The sequence below is a fragment of the Carassius gibelio genome, chromosome A8, assembly GCF_023724105.1.
Source record: "Carassius gibelio isolate Cgi1373 ecotype wild population from Czech Republic chromosome A8, carGib1.2-hapl.c, whole genome shotgun sequence".
NCBI classification, from domain to species: domain Eukaryota; kingdom Metazoa; phylum Chordata; class Actinopteri; order Cypriniformes; family Cyprinidae; genus Carassius; species Carassius gibelio.
The window spans coordinates 4,572,998-4,594,379 of record NC_068378.1 but is presented as its reverse complement, the minus strand read 5'-3'; the positions used below and the strand labels follow the sequence as shown (position 1 = coordinate 4,594,379).

Here is a 21,382-nt window from a genome sequence, read left to right as displayed (position 1 = left end):
TGAATCAAAACATTAAAAAAATGATGTTTTTTTACACACAAAACATGAACACATGTTATATTGCACACTGGAAACACAACCAAAGCTTCAAAAAAGCACGAAAAACCGGACCTTTAAGTGACTTTCAAAATAGGATCAAAGCAAACCATCAGAGAACCAACAATCATTGTAGCACTGACTGCTAGATTTATTAGACTGCTAGATTTGTTTCTATTGCTGAAAGCAAATGCAAAATATATTTTATAGAAATTTATGTGCACTACTTTTTTGTAATCGTCTTTTAATAGCCTGTGAAGCTGATGTGGCAATAAACTTAAATTCAGCTTTTGTTTTCTATTGCTTTATATTGAATATCATTACAAGAAGAGACATAATTTGCATCAAGAAGGACTGACTTAAGTGTGGAATAATTAAGATTTTTTAAATTAAATAATTAAGTAATTTTTTGTTTTTGTTTTAAGAAGTCTCCTGCTGAAAAATCAGCTTTGCCACCATAGGAATAAATTAAATTGCAACCTTGGCGAGCATAAGAGACTGAAGAATTTTTCTTTTTTAATCTTAATTCCAGGCTTTTAACTGTCAAGTGTATAGGTATGTGTATGTATATACTGCATCTAATGTGATAAGAATATTAAAACAGTATTCATATAATATATATTCAGCATTTAATCTAATATTTATTAATAATAATTTTTTTGTTTGTCCTGTGTAATAGCCTGTTGCGGCTGGGCCTGGTATCCCAGAAATCAAAAGTTACCTTTCCGGTTTATAAGAAATGTGTGTAAGATGGCTTTATTCTGGTAACATGTCATGAATTACATGCAGCCAGATGACAGAGAAATGCCTTTTAGAAGTAGTTATATGCTGATTCAGGGTTGTCTTTGTCTCAGGACTGTTTGTGGGTAAAGAGGGACCAGTGATTCACAGTGGAGCGATATTAGGAGCAGGGCTTCCTCAGGTACTCCTCCACATGCTCATGTATTAAACACTGAGTAATAAACAAAGTACTGATCTTCTGATGGTTAATGATTATGTGTTCTGAATGTTACCAGGTGATTCATTCATGCATCATCTCTCTGGTCACAGTCATACTCGAGGTCTAATGAATGCATGCTTGTTTCTCCGATAAGTTTCAGAGCATCACTTTCAAGAAGATCCGCTTTCACTTTCCCTATTTCCGCAGTGAGAGGTGAGCACTACATCACAGCAGCCACTAAATCATTCATTACATTGCACAAAATAAATGTTAAATATTAGTGACATTCAGATTGTCTGCTGTGTTTGGAATTTGCTTATTTTTAATAACTATAATAAAAATAGCAATATCGAGAGAGATATCGTTATCGTGAAATTAAATTTGACGCACTGTGAAATAGGATTGTAGTCATATCGTCCGCCCCTAATTCAAACCCATTTTACTTCTGTATTGTGATCTATTTCTTTATGGACAAAAAATAGGAAGAAAAAAAAAGTGCAGAGAAGAATATTTGATCAGTTTGTAAAAAAAACGGAAATCCAAATGTTTAAACAAATTAGTTTTGCGTTATCAAATGTATCTTTAGAGAACTGTTGTATATTATTCTATTTATTAATCTGTTCAGGGACAAGAGGGATTTTGTGTCGGTGGGTGCAGCGGCTGGAGTCGCGGCTGCCTTCGGGGCACCTATAGGGGGCACCCTCTTCAGTCTGGAGGAGGGGTCGTCCTTCTGGAACCAGGCCCTCACATGGAAAGTGGAATGTGGATATATTATGTAGGGTTTTGGCGATGTATTTTTGGTGTGTGTTGAGAAAGTTCAGTTTATACTTCTCTCTCTGTCTCTTATAGTTGTTCTGCTCCATGTCTGCCACTTTTACACTCAACTTCTTTCGTTCTGGGATCAACATCAGTAAATGGGGATCGTTCCAGCTGCCCGGCCTGCTCAACTTTGGAGAGTTTAAGGAAGAAAAGCTACAGAAAACAACATTAAAGCCCTTTAAATACATGCATTCAGGTTGTGTTGTGGGGTGTAGCGGTACTGATGTATTCAGTCAGTCAGAGGCAGTCATTCCAGAAGGACAAACACACAAAAAAAGGACGTTTTGGCTCATACTCTAAAAATGGCAATTTTAAAAAGCTATACAAAATTCTCTGTGGGGAATTTTTGAGCTAAAACTTCACATTCACACACTGGGGACATCAGAGACTTATGTCTTGTAAAAAGGGGCATAATAGGTAGACAGCCATCTGCTGTCAAAAAATAAATATGCATTTTCATTCAGTCCATCTGCTGTTTTTGTTTTCTACAGGTGTCTTATGTAGCATAACTTCACTAAAGTCAGACCATTCTGTTTTTGCTTGAAATCTTGACATTCAAATCAAGTACAATGTAGCACTGCTGTCTGTTCAAAATAAATGAAAAAATACATTTCCTGTTGTACCGAACTCGTAGTGAACATTGACCCCAAAACCGATGTACGTACCGAACCGTGACTTCTGTGTACATTACACCCGTATTGTGTTGATATGTAAATTAGGTGATCATATAGAAGTAACATGACCAACCCCAATCCCGTCATGTCATCTCCTTTCACAGGGTTCCCACTCTTTCATGAACACCACATTCAAGGACTTTTTAAAGCACCATTTTATTAAATCAAGCACCTTTGAAATTCACACCCCAGCACATAACATCAGGTAAATATTTAAATATTTGTATGTATTTATTACTTATCACTGTGAATGATTCATTATCGATTCATGGTATTCTAAATAATAATAATAATAATAATAATAAAAATCTTATTTATCAAATTGAATGAAATTCTTGTAGCTATTATTATTATTATTATTATTATTATTTTAAATCTGATGTCAACTAGGGGAAAGAAAAAAAAAGTTAACCAATGACAGAATTTAATCATCACTGTTTTAGCCTGCTTTTGTATTTAAAGGTGCTGTATGTAAGATTTTGACTCCACTAAATCATTAAAATACCATAATACGCAGGTACCATAATACGCAGGTACCATAATATACTAACCATGATACACAGATACCATAATATACTTACCATAATACGCAGATACCATAATACGCAGATACCATAATATACTAACCATAATACGCAGATACCATAATACGCAGATACCATAATATACTAACCATAATACGCAGATACCATAATACGCAGATACCATAATATACTAACCATAATACGCAGATACCATAATACGCAGATACCATAATACGCAGATACCATAAAATACTAACCATAATACGCAGATACCATAATACGCAGATACCATAATATACTAACCATAATACGCAGATACCATAATACGCAGATACCATAAAATACTAACCATAATACGCAGATACCATAATACGCAGATACCATAATATACTAACCATAATACGCAGATACCATAATATACTAACCATAATACGCAGGTACCATAATACGCAGATACCATAATACGCAGATACCATAATATACTAACCATAATACGCATATACCATAATATACTAACCATAACACGCAGATACCATAATATACTAACCATAATACGCAGGTACCATAATACGCAGATACCATAATATACTAACCATAATACGCAGATACCATAATACGCATATACCATAATACGCATATACCATAATATACTAACCATAATACGCAGATACCATAATACGCATATACCATAATATACTAACCATAACACGCAGATACCATAATATACTAACCATAATACGCATATACCTTAATATGCAGATACCATAATACGCAGATACCATAATATACTAACCATAATACGCAAATACCATAATATACTAACCATAATACACAGATACCATAATATACTAACCATAATACGCAAATACCATAATATACTAACCATAATACACAGATACCATAATATACTAACCATAATACGCAAATACCATAATATACTAACCATAATACGCAGGTACCATAATACGCAGATACCATAATATACTAACCATAATACGCAGATACCATAATACGCATATACCATAATACGCATATACCATAATATACTAACCATAATACGCAGATACCATAATACGCATATACCATAATATACTAACCATAACACGCAGATACCATAATATACTAACCATAATACGCATATACCTTAATATGCAGATACCATAATACGCAGATACCATAATATACTAACCATAATACGCAAATACCATAATATACTAACCATAATACACAGATACCATAATATACTAACCATAATACGCAAATACCATAATATACTAACCATAATACACAGATACCATAATATACTAACCATAATACGCAAATACCATAATATACTAACCATAATACACAGATACCACAATATACTAACCATAATACGCAGATACCACAATATACTAACCATAATACACAGATACCATAATATGCAGATATTTAAGAAACATGCTAAGTTAACATACTTGTTTTTCTGAAAAGCAATGCTACAGTCAGTTATTCTCCTTTGAAAATGTGTGTTTCGGTACAGAATTTCGGTTTCTGTTTTGGATTCTGTAACCTGCCCACTGCCAGTTTACCCAATTATATTTCAGCAATTTTATTTTTATTTTATTTTGGGGTTGCCAATTGGCGGAAAACACAGTGTATTTCACTGCATCCATCATCAAGTGCATTTGTTCCTGTTGGTGTCGTCAATCTGGAAACCTGCGTGTGCATCAAGTCTGAGGAGGAACAGTCTGGCATAGCCAGACCTGTAGACTGCATGTCAAACAACCAATCATGGTTTGTTTCATTTTAGCGTCAGATTTTGAGGTGTAGAAATGTCGGTGCAATATCAGACTGGTGCGTAAAACTCCTGGAAGCGCTTTAAAGACTCTGTGCTGCAAACTTGAAATATTGTACATACTTTGAAATATCCAGCGTTTAGTTGATCCTGATAAGCGCTTGTCGTCACAGTTGTAAACTCAACAGCTTTCTTCTTTCGTGAAGGGGTTTGGCGCCACGGCGTCTTTGTTTCCATGCAGGTCATTAAAGAACGCGTCACACACATCTAATGGAAGTCCTGAATAATTCAACCAGTACGATGATGACTTCAAAACTCCTGAAGTGTTTCCACTTTTATCTCCCATATCCGTCAGACGTTTAGGCGATGGTCTGTGGACGTGACGTCTGAGGCTGAGACTAATGGAGGAGGGACAGGGTTAAAAAAAAAATTAAAAAATCTCCTCTCCAATATTTTGAATTTGGATTGCTAAACCTAGTTCAACCACTTGGTGTCAATCCTACATACAGCACCTTTAATGCAACTTTTAAATTAAAATTGTTGATGCAAGAGTTTAGGTTAAATTAATGTGATACATGTTACGGCAATAATAATTAATGAAAGCTACTGAGATAAATTAACATTATCTTGAGCTTCAGCCTTGGCATTCGATTGCAATTTTGTGTTGACTTCTAAGTAATAACTGGGAATCAGTTAGGTGTGTGGTGTTAACTGTTTGCCTCTCTACAGTGTGTAGATGGAGATAAGACATGTCACTTGTGGACGGCAGTAGATTTGGCGTTTTTTGTGTTAATGGGGGTGGCAGTAGTTCGACTCTCTTTTCAACTGCATCAACAAACGCCTTGCAAAATACCGCTTGAGAAATGTTCACCCCAAAGCAAGATAAACCAGGTACCCAAGAGAGATCTCTGTTATATGGATTCAATATTGAATAAAGCTACTTAAAACAACTGGAGAATATCAGATAACAGGCATTTGACGCTGTGTTTGTTTGACTGGCAGGGTGCTGGAGAGTCTGCTGGTGTGTATGGTGACCACACTCGTGATCTTCATGGCCTCAGTGACTCTGGGGGAGTGTCGAGATTTAGGCTTCACCAATAACAACACATCAACACAGGTCAGTCTCAGACCAGCTTCCTTTGCATTGAGCAGCATAGAGCGCCCTCTTGTGGCTGTAGATGGTAAATTTTTTTCTCTTGGTTCATTTCTCTTGGTTCATGTCAAATTAATTTTGATAAGTCGCAGCTGATCTATAAGTCGCAGGACCAGACATGATATTGTAACTGATGCAGTGTGTGGTCTGGCATTGTCATGTTGGAAAATACAAGGTCTTCCCTGAAAGAGACGACGTCTGGATGGGAGCATATGTTGTTCTAGAACTTGGATATACCTTTCAGCATTGATGGTGACTTTCCAGATGTGTAAGCTGCCCATGCAACACACACTCATGCAACCCCACACCATCAGAGATGCCGGCTTCTGAACTGAGCGCTGATAACTACTTGGGTTGTCTTTGTGCTCTTTAGTCCGGATGACATGGCCTCCCAGTTTTCCAAAAATAACTTCAAATTTAGATTCGTCTGACCACAGAACAGTTTTCCACTTTGCCACAGTCCATTTTAAATGAGCCTTGGCCCAGAGAAAACGCCTGCACTTCTGGATCATGTCTAGATATGGCTTCCGGCAACGGCGATTGGCACGGTGGATTGTGTTCACCGACAATGTTTTCTGGAAGTATTCCTGAGCCCATGTTGTGATTTCCATTACAGTATCATTCCTGTATGTGATGCAGTGCCGTCTAAAGCCCCGAAGATCACGGGCATCCAGTATGGGTTTCCAGCCTTGACCCTTACGCACAGAGATTGTTCCAGATTCTCTGAATCTTTGGATGATATTCTGCACTGTAGATGATGATAACTTCAAACTCTTTGCAATTTTTCTCTGAGAAACTCCTTTCTGAAATTGCGCCACTATATTTCACCACAGCATTGGGGGAATTGGTGATCCTCTGCCCATCTTGACTTCTGAGAGACACTGCCACTCTGAGAGGCTCTTTTTATACCCAATCATGTTACCAGTTGACCTAATATGTTACAAATTGGTCCTCCAGCTGTTCCTTATATGTACATTTTACTTTTCCAGCCTCTTATTGCTACCTGTAAAAACTTTTTTTTTTAAATGTGTAGCTCCAAAATAATCCAAAATAAGCCAATATTTGGAATGACCTTTGAACATTTGATATGTTATCTATAGTCTATTGTGAATAAAATATAAGCTTATGAGATCTGTAAATCATTCCATTCCTTTTTTACTCCCAATTTGTACAGTGTCCCAACTTTTTTGGAATCGGGTTTGTGTGTATATATATATTGTTATATTGTTATAAAGTTACAACTTGCCAGTTTGAGAAAGCTGTGCCTTTTTGTGTGCATTATGCATCAGATAGTTTGTAAGTGCAGTAATGGTTTTGTAGGGGTCTGTAAACGAGGAGGTGAACTCAACCGTACGACGCTTCTTCTGCTATAACAACACTTATAATGACATGGCAACCCTGTTCTTCAACCCTCAAGAAGTGGCAATCCACCAGCTCTTCCACCAGAATGGTAATAAAATTACATGCAGCGATAAACTGTGTTTGCAATCAGTTTTTGTTCAGGTTCTTCATTGGCATTTCAGAATATTTAGCTTTAAGCTATAAACTTTACCCCCAAAAATGAAAATTGTGGAATTTACTCCACCTCAACCTGTATTAGAGCCTTAAAAGTCATAATCGTGTTATTTATTGCGGTCAATATTGAGATTACAGTTAAACAATGAGATTGGAAACATCATGCATTTATTAAATTGTTTAACAGTGGAGTTTCGTTGAACTTCGAACACACTGCTGTTCAAAAGTTTGGGATCAGTGAGGTTTTAAATGTTTTTTATGCTCATCAAGGCTGCATTTATTTGATCAAAAATACAGAAAAAAAAATGTAATATAGTGAAATAATATTGGAATTTAAAATAACTGTTTTCAATGTCAATATATTGTAAAATATAAGTTATACCTGTGATGTAAAGCTGAATTTTCAGCATCTTTTCTCCAGTCTTCAGTCTCCTGTGGTCCTTTAGAAATCATTCTTGATGAGCATAAGATATTTCTACATAAAACACGCACAAAAAATCGCGCTGAGCCCTAACATTTAAACGGCAGTGTAGATCAACTCAAACAAATAAAATAAAAAATGAAATATACATTTGAGGTAAAAATACAAATCGTGTTGATGTTTCTGAGAAGCACATACCATTATTCTAACTATTTTCTGTCTGTTTCTCCCTCCTTTGTCTGGTTTTGTTGACAGCTACCTTCAGTCCCGTCATGCTCTCGCTGTTCTTTGTGCTGTATTTTTGTCTGAGCGGTTGGACGTATGGTGTGTCTGTTCCCAGTGGTCTGTTCGTCCCATCTCTTCTCTGTGGAGCATCACTTGGGCGCCTAGTGGCCAACGTCCTAAAAATGTAAGATTTATTCCAGTTTACACTCTAATAAGAACTACCAAGGGCACCTGTTGGAACAGGACACATACATTTATTATGTCTTATGCATCAAATTTCTCATCCCACACTGGTATAATGCTGTTTTTTTTTGATGTGTGTAATTGCAGCAACTTTCACATGCAAATATATTCGGGGACCTTTGCCTTGATTGGAACAGCTGCCTTTCTAGGAGGAGTGGTCAGAATGACCATCAGCCTGACAGTCATCTTAATTGAATCAACCAATGAGATCACATACGGACTTCCCATTATCATAACACTGATGGTAGGAATGCAAAAATCATTATATGACATTATATCTGAATGCAAGGTTTTTTTTTTATATGGGAAATCATCATCTGGGATGTTTGTGTGATTAATGAATCAAATTGTTTAAATTATAGCAGAGTCCATACTTTAAGAACGTCTTCCTAATATAGCAAAATCAGAATTTAATGAGTTTACACATACAGCTTTGTTTGTCTGTCAGGTGGCCAAGTGGACGGGCGATTTCTTTAAAAAGGGAATATATGATATTCATATTCACCTGAAGGGAGTCCTGCTGCTGGAATGGGAAACAGAGGTTGAGATGGACAAGTGAGACCATTTTATTACACTTGCCACAGTTTGTTGCCCAGGAGTTTTTAAATATTAAACTACACTTAATTTCATGTCTTTGTTGCATAGCATTATTTGTCATCTAATGCAAGTTCTAAGAAAAGTATGATGTTTTTTTTTCTAATGCAATGATATTCGTTCATTAAGCGTCCAAATACTGTATGCCTTCATTTTTTTTTTTTCTTCTCAACCGGATTGTTATATACACAGTTTTTTGTCTGCTGTGACTTATTTGTCTCGTTTTTTTATTTATTTATGTGATTTTTTTCTCTTCATCTCTCAGATTAACAGCCAGTGACATCATGGAGCCCAACCTGTCATACGTGTATCCTCACACTCTTATCCAGTCTCTGGTCAGCATCCTGAGGACCACAGTATATCACGCGTTCCCCGTCGTCACCGAGAACAGAGACAATGGGAAGGAGTTCATGAAGGGCAATATCCTCATAAGCAACAATACCAAATTTAAGGTACAGCACAACACCAGACTTGAACTACAGCGTTTTGACCACAAGATGGAGCAAACAGACAGGTTTTTTTTTTGTTTTTTGTTTTTTATATTTAAATGTCTCCCTCAGAATTTTTTATCAGATTTGATACTCTGCTCATGTACTTTGGTAAAATATAACTTCTGAGTGATCAAACACAATGGTCAAATACAATGGTCTACATTTTAACTAAGGAACTGAGCCATAATTAGAGATCAGATTATCATGGAGAATTGACCTGAAATAATACAGTTTTTCTCATTCGCTTTAGTTTTGTCTTTGAAACACAATGGTGCTGCAAAAAGCTTAGAACCTGCAAAAAGCCTTTAACTTGCTCAACATTTCTTTAAATAAACATTGAAGCCATCACAAAAAGTTATTGTCGTTGTTTACAAATAAGATCAAAATGCTTAGCTGTCAGTATTTCTTGATGAACAGTAGGTAGGCAACCAAAATGGGTATTACCGCTGCCGCAAGGCCACGGCGTTAACTGCAATTCAGTCGCGTGTTAAAATCATTTGTGAATGATTGTAATTGTAAAACGAGATAAAAGGAGGAAGTAAAACAACAATAACATTATGATGATAACATCTTAAAATAAAATGTACAGTGAGTTAATTTCAAAACTTTGGATAATCTTAGGCTACAGACTACTCATTAAAAATTGAAAGAGATAGATCTTATGCATGCTATTGTTATTAAAACAGTAATTAAATGTGTATAAACATGTTTACAGCCTGGTGCAAAAAAGATTGTTGGTCCTATATAGTTAATTTTACCCTTCATGACAACTGTGAGGGGGGTGAATTTTTTTATAACTCATCCGTTTAAATTATATTAAGCCTTAAAGTTCTGCATAATTAAGGGCGTGGCCACTTGAGTGACAGGTTGATTGCCGCTGATGTCACCGCCGGCGCTAGGTGGGCGTGGTTTTAGCAACCAGCTTCCGCCTTTTTGCCTATTTTTGATTACCCCGGAGTGACGCGCTGCCAAGATGGCGACGGCCCGCTCCGCCCACTTTTGGTTTCAAAAACTCCCTTCGGAAACCTATGGGTGATGTCACGGACACTACGTCCATGTTTTTATACAGTCTATTGTTTCAACCCAGTAACATGACAACACACCGTTCCTCACAGCCAGAAAACAGACCGAGTTCAGTTCAGTTGGTTCTGTATGGCTTGTGGGGGTCGAGATAAAGGTGTGAATCTATTATCTATTAAATTTACATAATCAAGTCTTAATATATTCCATGCTCAAGCACATGCATTAAGTTTGCCACAAAGCACAGGCAGAAATAGCCTAATAATTGTGAAAAATGAGACATTTTAAATATTTATTAATGAACAAAGGTTTTCTTGTCGGCTACAAGATGAAATTTACAGTGTTGACTATCTCCACATGGACACGCCTTTAACCCCTTACCAGTCACCCCCCCATTTTTTGGCATTGAGACAGAAATGACATACCCAAAATAAAAAGGTTTCTGCTCATGATTCTTTCTGACTAGATACATAATCAACATTTGTTCACATTGCTGACACTTCAAAGTTTACTGTTCAGGAATCAGAATCACTCAGACTGTTATAATAATACAGATATATAAGCTCAAACATAAAAACAAAAAAACGTTTTTTCGAGTATGGGTCTGTGTGACGTTAGATGGAGCGGAATTTCCTTATATGGGTCCTGAGGCACGTCTGCCGGAAGAGTGCGTGCTCCCGTATAGCAGAGCACTGAGAGCACAACAGACTTCACTGATCAGAGCGAGAGCGTCGCGAAATGTCACAAAAGAAGTGTGTTTTTGGTTGCCAGGGCAAGACAACCCTGCACAGATTACCAAAAGAGAAACAGCATTAAGGGACCAGTGGATGGAGTTTATTTTTACAGAGCATCAGTGGAGTTATATATATATGTATATATATATATATATATATATATATATATATATATATATATATATATATATGTGTGTGTGTGTGTGTGTGTGTGTGTGTGTGTGTGTGTCTGTATGTTGGTACAGTGTTTGCATTGTTTTAATTCATTAACATTAGTTTATAATATTTTTACATAATATATAAATTGATGTTTGTTTATAGTACATGAACAAATGTCATTTTAACTTGTAAAATTGAATATACTGTAAAATTTTACAAATAACTATTACTCTTCATATGTTTAATGTATTAATAGTAATAATAGTAGTATTAATAAATGCTGTAATATGATTGTTCATTGTTAGTTCATGATACCTAATGCATTAATGTTAACAAATCAATCCTTATAGTATGTCTTTTTGTTTCCCGTCCCTCAGAAAAGCAGCGTGTTGACGAGAACAGACTCTGGAGATGTCAGTCCATGAAATCATACCCGTCAAGTGAGCTGCGCAACGTGTGTGACGAGCAGACCGCTGTGGAGCCGGCGGAGGAAGGGCAGGACATCCTTCAGAAGATGCTGGAGAGGAGGTCAGGCGATGAACTTTGACCTTTCACCTCCAGAACTATAATCATCACCCTGTTGCTGCTGAAAAGCATAGATCTTAAGAGAACACGGAGTCGAACATTACACAAGACAGAGTTGTACGACAGTACTCTGCATGTAGTGGATATTGTCACACAAATATTTACTCCATATTCTGTACTTGTATAGTGATTATAGCTAGAAGTCCATTAAATTGTATTCAAGGTTTCCTACACCAAAAACAGCATTTAGTGACACTTTGAACTTAAAGGGATAGTTCACCCAAAAATGTAAATGTGATGTTTCTCTGCTCACCCCCAGGGCATCCAAGATGTAGGTGACTTTGTTTCTTCAGTAGAACAGTTGACGTTTAACTCAAACCGTTGCAGTCTGTCAGTCTTATAATGTAAGTGGATGGGAATCAGGGCTAAAACATACAATAAAACAAACAAAAATCATGCACAAACAACACTAATTTAAACCCTGTGGCTTGTGACGATACATCAATGTGTTAAGACATGAAATGATTCGTCTGTGCAAGAAAACCGAACAGTATTAGTTTTTTTTTGTTGTTGTTTTTGTTGTTGTTGTTGTTTTTTTTTACGTCTGATTCATGCAATGTCCGAACTGTTCTCAAGCAGCAGGTGCGAGAGGAGGCTGCTTCTTCTTGCTTTATGGCCGATCGCAGACTTATAAGTACATTACCGCCACCTATCTCTCAAGTGGACCATTGACACACCTAATTGAGATTGTAGATACTGTCAGTGGTCCATTTGAGAGATAGGTGGTGGTAATGTACTTATAACTCTGCGATCGGCCATAAAGCAAGAAGAAGACGCAGAACATTTTACATTTATTTTATTTTATGTTTTAGTCATGATTCCCATCTGTTTCGTCAACCTGCTGATACGCTGAAAACCCGTTGGTCAGTGTCCGTCAGACCCCTTCTACTGGAGTCTTCTCTCTTCCTCCCTTTTGTTTGGTCTCTTCCTCTCTCTTCTCCTTGTCTCTTGCCTTTATTTTCTTCATCTTACTCTTTCAGTCTTTTCAAAGGCGGTCAGACCATCACTTTTGATTATAATAATATTACTGAAATATAAGGCCACTTTAGTGCACTTGGAGAGTGTGCATGCATTACTGTTTCTTAACATACTTTTAAAGAGTGCACTTTGCTATAAAGTAAAAAATAAAAAATAAAAATTTGCCTTCGGTAATGAACGCGTCTATTAAATGCCGCTCCATTTGAAAGCAGGTGATGTCGATTTACTGCTAATCACGAAACCAGATAACTGACTAAATGTGCATGATCATATCGTTAGATATATCGCCCAGCCGTAATTTGAAGTATTATTTTATAATTTTTTGGCATGCTTTAAAGAAGTGCACTTGATGTGTTGACTAAATACTAAAAAGCACATGTAATGTATTTGATTATAATGTTAAATATTAAGTGCTAATTGATATTACATTTAATGCATTCACTTTTTACTAAATGACAGATATATTAAAATACATGACATGTCTATTTTAGTAGAAATTATATTTAAAATATACTTAAAAGATGCACAAACAGAACTAAACTGAACCCTGTGGCTCGTGACGATACACTACTTAACTTAAGTACTTAAGTACGATACTACTTAAAAGTGGTCAAAAAAAGCATGTAATATACATTTAAACTGTTAGGTGTTGTTTAATCACCAATTCCAAATAAAATGCAAATAAGAGTCTTAAAATGTTGCATAAAATTTGTATGCAATTATAGCCTTTTAAAGTATATGATTTGAATAATAAGTAAAAAGTGTAGTACTTTTTCAGAAGGGTTTCTTTAGTGGTAATCAGACCGTTTCGATACTGTTCACCGCACTATTAAACACAACCTCTGTCTCTGTAGAGCGCCTCGCAGCGACGGCTCTCTCATTCAGAGATGACCGAGGATTACCCACGATTCCCTGACATCCACGATCTGGACCTGGCCCTTCTCGATCCACGCATGATTGTGGTACAGTCCTCTTCAGCAGCTCATGAACTAGTGCTCTGCACGTCAGTCATCTGTGATGTGTGCTGTTAATTGGAGTTAATTGGAAGTGTTGAAGTGCTCTTGTTGTAAAGTGAGTCATGCAAATGATGACAGTTTGTTCAGCGGTCTATCTCAGACATAATTAGCCTAATTTTATGATTTTTTTTTTTTGTTACAGGACGTGACTCCTTATATGAACCCTTGTCCATACACAGTCTCTCCAAACACACGCGTCTCCCAAGTATTCAATCTCTTCAGGACCATGGGGCTTCGACACTTACCTGTAGTCAGTGCTGTGGGAGAGGTATGTATACCACACAAACATTTCAGCGTGTCGATGGAAACACAGTGACAAAGAAGGATAGAAACCACCTACCGTGATTTTTCCTTGATTATAGAGTTTAAAGTCATTCCCCTGTCATAATGTTCTTGTGCTGGATGTGTGACTGTGAGGGACAGAGAGACACTGAGAGCTGACATTATCCAGTATGTCACCGACTTTGAATTCAAGCAGTGTTTTTGTTATTTTTTTGCAAAGACATTCTATTAGGGGCAGTTAGCATGCCCTTATAATAAAAGCAATTATAGAAAAAAGATACATGCGATCACAAATGTGTTAACTTTATTATACAGCCGTTTTGAACGAATCGTTTGACAGAATGATTCAGTGAATCATTTATTAAAACAGGGACTTGCTGTCACCTACTGGCAGTTTCAGTGTCATATTTATTAATTTCATATTACTTCATTTATTCATACAGAACTATATTGTTTAATAATCGAAACAAATCCCCTATTTCAGGCATCAGAAGGAAAACGGTGTAAAAATCATTGTTCAAGAAGGCTCCTTTTTTGTTAAAATAAAAATGTTTGAAAATTAGACACATTTTGTAATCATTGTGTAAAGTTAGCTACAGGTCCCCACCAAAAAAAAAAAAATTTATATATATATATATTATTTTATTTTTCTTATACACAATTCAACCACTGTTTATTATTATATTACTACTATCAAACCTTCACAATTAATCCAGAATGCAGCAGCAATATTAATGTAATGTAAACATTTTAATGAGCAGAAAAAGTACGCACATCACACCTCTGTTCAAACACACACACACACACGCACACACGCACACACACACACACACACACACACTTACACACACACTCACACACACACACACACACACTCACTCACTTATTCACTCACACACACACTCTCTCTCGCTCACACACACACACACACACACTTACACACACTTACACACACACTCACACACACACACACACACACACACACACACACACACACACACACACACACACACACTCACTTATTCACTCACACGCACACAAAAGCATAATCATATACTTTTCATACTTGCACACTTTTTCACATAATCGCGTGTGTGTGTGTGAGCCATTCCTAGTGTCTGCGAGGACAGCGAGGGGTCAGCGCCTGACCCGTCCAAACTGACCACACTCACTGCCTGTGCTTTATCAACCTCACTGTAGCATGTCATCTAGCCTCTCTTGTCTTCTGAGTGTCTCAGCATTTATTCCAAGTGGAGGATGTTTTAATTGTAATTGTGGCATTAATGATATTTTTAGTTGAATGCTCTGACATTCTTGACTTGGTTTTGTCAGGGAAGAAAGCTCTCAGGGTGTGTGTGTGTGTGTGTGTGTAATAATGAACCTGTCAAACCACCATAAAGTCACTGACTTACAGGGATTTGTGTAATACATATGCTTGTTTTTGTAGCATACAGTCATGATATTAGTATATCACAACATGACTGTGGTTTGATTTGCAAAAGCAGACTAAATATTATTAGAAGAAATAAGCATGTTTGTATACTACACTTCCCTTAAATATGTTTGTTTACTGTAATTTCTTTTTTGAGATGAAAGATATTTTGTTATACAGTATATGCTGTGAATATTGTCTTAATTATTATTATTTTCGTGTTTTATTGTGAACTATCAGAGTTTTATTTGGTGTCTCTTTAATGTATGTTTTGTAACATACTGTTGAGTTTGCAGACTAAACACGATTCATCTCTTATAAGAGCTTCATAAAGCGATATGCAAATGCTGTGTAAAAATGACCAGATGCTGTTCATTATCATAAAATAAATGTTTGGTGAAGGACTTCACATCTTATATGATCGTGCAATTTTAAAGTAATAAATTTCAAAAACATCCTCCAACTCAGACAGTTCAACTTTATGAACTGTAATGTATCCATCAAATGGCAGCAAAGTGAACAGGATGGGAAAAAGAGCTCAAATTAGTCGCTTCTCAGTGAGGGATTGACACTCAGCGGTTTGAAGAAACAGGATAGCATTCGCTTTCAATAGAAGCTGGCAACTCCCAGACTGTTGGTGATAAATCACAATAAGCATCAACACAATCTGACAACAACCAATGGGATTGCAGACAGTGACCCGATACAGGCCAATAGAAACTAAGAGCACAGGTGATGGCCATTGAGAAATCCATATATATATATATATACATTCATTGAAATGTGTCCCACTAGTTATTAATGTAGTTGTTTAGTTTAGGTGTGGTGTAGAATTATACAATATGGTCATGCAGAATAAAGGCATTAATATGTGCTTTATAAGTACTAGTAAACAATCAGCAAGCTGGGAATATGCATGCTAGTTAATAGTGAGAATTGCTCCGTAAACTAAAGTGTTATATATATTTATCTGCTTGGCCATGTACAGTAGGAATGAGTGGTGTGTGATGAATAAAGAGCGCTGCACCTGCTGCTCAGTCAGTCTTATTCACAGCAGAGCTCGAGTCTGATTCATTAAGCTCTTCACGGACGAGTGCGTGGAGTTAAACTTGCTCTGACACATGCATGCAGACCTCCTAATGTAGGCTGATGTGTCGGACATGGACTGTTTCAGCACAGATCTGATGTCCACTGAGAAAACAAGGCTCATGAAATGTTAAGAGCTAATCGTGGCATTCTTCAATGGCAAATAAGGATGCTGTCTTTTTTCCCCCCTTCATTCCAGTTCATCTGTGGTTTTGTACTAAGGATGCACATGATAGTGAATGAGAAAGACAACACATTGATGGACCAGTCTACAGCTTTACATGACAGGGCTCCCGTCAGATTGACTGACTGACACAGGCCTTTCTTGACAAGACTCTTCTGTGATGCATTACTAGTTCATAGGTGCGGATTTCCAGATTTCATCTTATATTTGAGCAGCTTCTTTCTCTAGGTTCTATATTCAAAATGCATATTCAATAAATAAATAAAATAAAATAAAAAATTGTTGCTACTGTAAACATTTTATTGTATACATTTTATTTTACCAGTGTAAAACCTTCAGTCTTAAACTAGTAAAATGTTTATGTTTAAACCATGATGAGCTTAAGAATATCCTTTATTATATGAAATAAATACATAAAAAATATAATTATTTTTATATAGTGTATAATATTATTTAAACATAAATTATATCCTTGCAATATAATGTTAGTAAAAATATGTGCATTTTACATTTTCAGTTGTGACAATTTCCATCTCATAAACAGTACGGCCACAAACATTTTCAAAAGGTAGTGTCTTTCTTCACTAAAGGGGACACTAATGTCTTCGAAGAACTTGAAATTAAAAATAAAATGTGATTTGTGAAGAAGAGAGAGAAAAATCATCGCTTGAGTAAATACCTCTTGAATGCAGAATCATTCTTCTGTGTGCCGTTTTCAATTAAGCTGCAGTTGTGTCAAATTATATGAAAAGATTGAACTTGTATAATAATGTAATTGTTATACAAGCAATACATGTAGCTAATAGAAAAATATGGGATACATTAAAATTCTAGCTATTAATTTTTGTCATATATCATATGAGATAATTGGTGCTGTTAAGTGATTAATCACGTTTAAAACAAAAGTTTTTGTTTACATAATATATGTGTGTGTACTGTGTATCTTTATTTTGTATATATATATAAAAACAGACACATGCAATATATATTTTGAAAATATTTACATGTATACATTTATAAATATATAATTTAGATATGTAATATTTATATATTACATTATATATTAATATTATATATTAATATATATATATATATATATATATATATATATATATATATATATATATATATATATATATATATATATATATATATATTTATATATATATATTTATATATATATTAATATTTAATATCATTATATATTAATATTTATAATATTTATATATAAATCATAAATATACACAGTACACACACATATATTATGTAAACAAAATCTTTTATTTTGGATGCGATTAATCGCGATTAATCTTTTGACAGCACATAATATAATATAATATAATATAATTTAATATTATATTATATTATATTATATTATATTATATTATATTATATTATATTATATTATATTATATTATATTATATTTGACAAGATCGATCAGTGACCAATTCTCCACACCGCAGACTGAGGACAACTTCACAATGACCCGATGCACACTCTTTATCCTCCTTCTCCCCACTCTCAGAGATGGACATCTCCAAAATTCTCCTGTCCAATCATCCTACTACTTGTCCACTTGATCCTATCCCCACTCACCTCCTTCAAGCGATCTCTTCTTCAGTCATACCTTCACTTACTCACATTATCAACTCTTCTCTTCAATCTGGAACATTTCCCTCAGCATTCAAGCAGGCTCGGGTAAGCCCACTGCTCAAGAAACCATCTCTAAATCCAGCGCTTCTTGAAAACTACAGACCGGTATCCCTTCTTCCATTCATTGCAAAGACACTTGAGCGGGCTGTGTTCAACCAGCTTTCTATGTTCCTTGGACAGAACAACCTCTTGGACAGCAACCAATCTGGCTTCAAAAGTGGCTACTCAACTGAGACTGCTCTGCTCTCGGTTACTGAAGCCCTGTGACTAGCAAGAGCAGCTTCAAAATCCTCGGTACTCATCTTACTGGACCTGTCTGCTGCTTTTGACACTGTTAATCACCAGATTCTCCTGTCCACCCTCAGAAAGATGGGAATCTCTGGAACTGCACTCCTGTGGGTTAAGTCCTACCTCTCTGACAGATCCTTCAGTGTGTCTTGGAGGGGTGATGTTTCAAAGTCACACCACCTTGCTACTGGGGTTCCTCAAGGCTCAGTACTTGGACCACTTCTCTTTTCCATCTACATGACATCTTTAGGATCTGTCATTCAGAAGCATGGCTTTTCTTATCACTGCTACGCTGATGACACCCAACTCTACTTCTCATTCCAGCCAGATGACCCGACGGTAGCTGCTCGCATTTCAGCCTGTCTGAGTGACATTTCTAGCTGGATGAATGACCATCACCTTCAGCTTAACCTTACAAAGACTGAACTACTAGTGATTCCAGCTAACCCATTGATTCATCACAACTTCTCTATACAGCTGGGCTCGTCAACCATAACTCTTTCGAGGACAGCCAGAAACCTAGGAGTTGTGATGGATCATCAGTTAAGCTTCACTGACCACATTGCTACAACGACCCGGTCCTGCAGGTTTGCCTTATACAACATTAGGAAGATTAGACCCTTCCTGTCAGAGCAAGCAACCCAACTTCTTGTCCAAGCTCTTGTTCTCTCCAGACTGGAATATTGTAATGCTCTCCTGGCGGGCCTTCCTGCATGTACTGTCAAGCCTCTGCAAATGATCCAGAATGCAGCAACGAGGGTTGTCTTCAATGAGACAATAAAAGCTCATGTTACTCCTCTCCTCATCAGGTTACACTGGCTACCAGTAGCTGCTCGCATCAAATTCAAGGTACTGATGCTTGCCTACAAGTCGACCACTGGCACGGCACCAGCTTACCTAAACTCACCGGTTAAATCTTATGTGCCCTCCAGAAATTTGCGCTCTGCAAGTGAACAACGCCTTGTGGTGCCATCCCAAAGAAATTCAAAATCACTCTCACGGACCTTTTCCTGGACTGTGTCCAGCTGGTGGAGTCTTTACTCATTTTCAAGAAACATTTAAAGACTCATCTTTTTTGCCTGCACTTAACCTACTAACACCAGTACTTTTCCTTTTCTTGTCTTTTTCATTTAATAAAAAAAAAAAAAAAAAAAATATATATATATATATATATATATATATATATATATATATATATATATATATATATATATATATATATATATATATATATCTGGCTATGCGTTCTATACTAGACTAACTGAGACTTGTCATGGCACTTGTATACTGTTGTTGTTCTCTTGTTGACCTGACTGCTTCTATTGTTCTCATTTGTAAGTCGCTTTGGATAAAAGCGTCTGCTAAATGATTAAATGTAAATGTAATGTAAATAATATATTATAATATAATAATATCATGACTTTCAAACAGAATTCTGGTGTGTGGAGATCTTTTTTTTTTTTTAAGTCAACAGAACCAAAAGTGTCTGTATTAAAGGTACTATATTTGTCAAATATTTGAAGTAAAAAATCCAAAAACCACTAGGCTACAGTTATATATTTTGTCCATCTGATTACTAACAATATCTCTAATGGTTTTTAAAAAAAAAAACAATTCCCATCTAAACAGTGACATGGTGCAGTGCAGTCGCCTGTCAATGACGTCAGTTACTCTTTGTTACCGCCTTTACTGATGTAGGAACCACATGACAACAGTGTCGTGGACAAATGCGAAAGTAGCTTCGCGACAAACTTCAACTGGAAAGAGATGCCGATCTCGCTTGTGTTTTACTCGACAGGTGAGTTGTTTTGATTCGTATCTTTACAGAAAACGTATGCTATTATAACGATCAACAAGATTAGTATTATGGGGCATACACGTCAAACCCGCTCTAGACTCGCGCAAGGACACGTCTGATCCATCGTCTGATCGCGTATTTGCATTGACTTTGTATGTAATCTACTCGCGCAAATCGTTGAACTCGTGTTAAATCCATGATTTATCTTTCCGTCTGATTGATGGCCGTCAGCGGTTGGGTAGAAGACAACAAATCCCATCATTCCACACTCCTTCTTAGCGTCATCAAACCACGCGATTGTTATTGTTTTTGTAGTGCGCCCTCTAGTGGCAGATCCTACAACCTGTACCTTTAACTAGAGTTTAGTGATATTCACTCTATATCTACATACTCTGTTCCTTCTGTCCCATTCCGTAAAAGGTGAAAAACCCCGTCCTGACAGAGATGAGTGTAAGAAAGTCTGAGAACGCCTGTCTACCGCCTGGAGGACGTTTTGCTTGTGGTCATGCATCATATCTGCCACTTTATCTCTCAGTGTGAATGAATCCTCCAGTGCTTTAAGTGGCCGGTATGCACCGGTACTCAGTATGGTAACTTCCAAATATAGCTCTTGAGCGTACCGCCATCTCTCTGTGCAACCAGAACGTGCTTTTAGCATACCTGTACGCTCATTTGGACATCTGTTTTAATAGAGGTTTCAATCTTTTACCTCCGCTGTCGCTTTTCAGAGCGCCCTTCACAATGAAAGGTTCCT

General features: G+C 36.5%; 1 pseudogene; it reads left to right on the top strand.

The window, feature by feature from the left end:
- The first annotated feature begins 775 nt into the window (after nt 1-775).
- LOC128018101 (H(+)/Cl(-) exchange transporter 6-like) lies at nt 776-14,345 on the top strand (annotated as a pseudogene).
- Nucleotides 14,346-21,382: the final 7,037 nt, after the last annotated feature.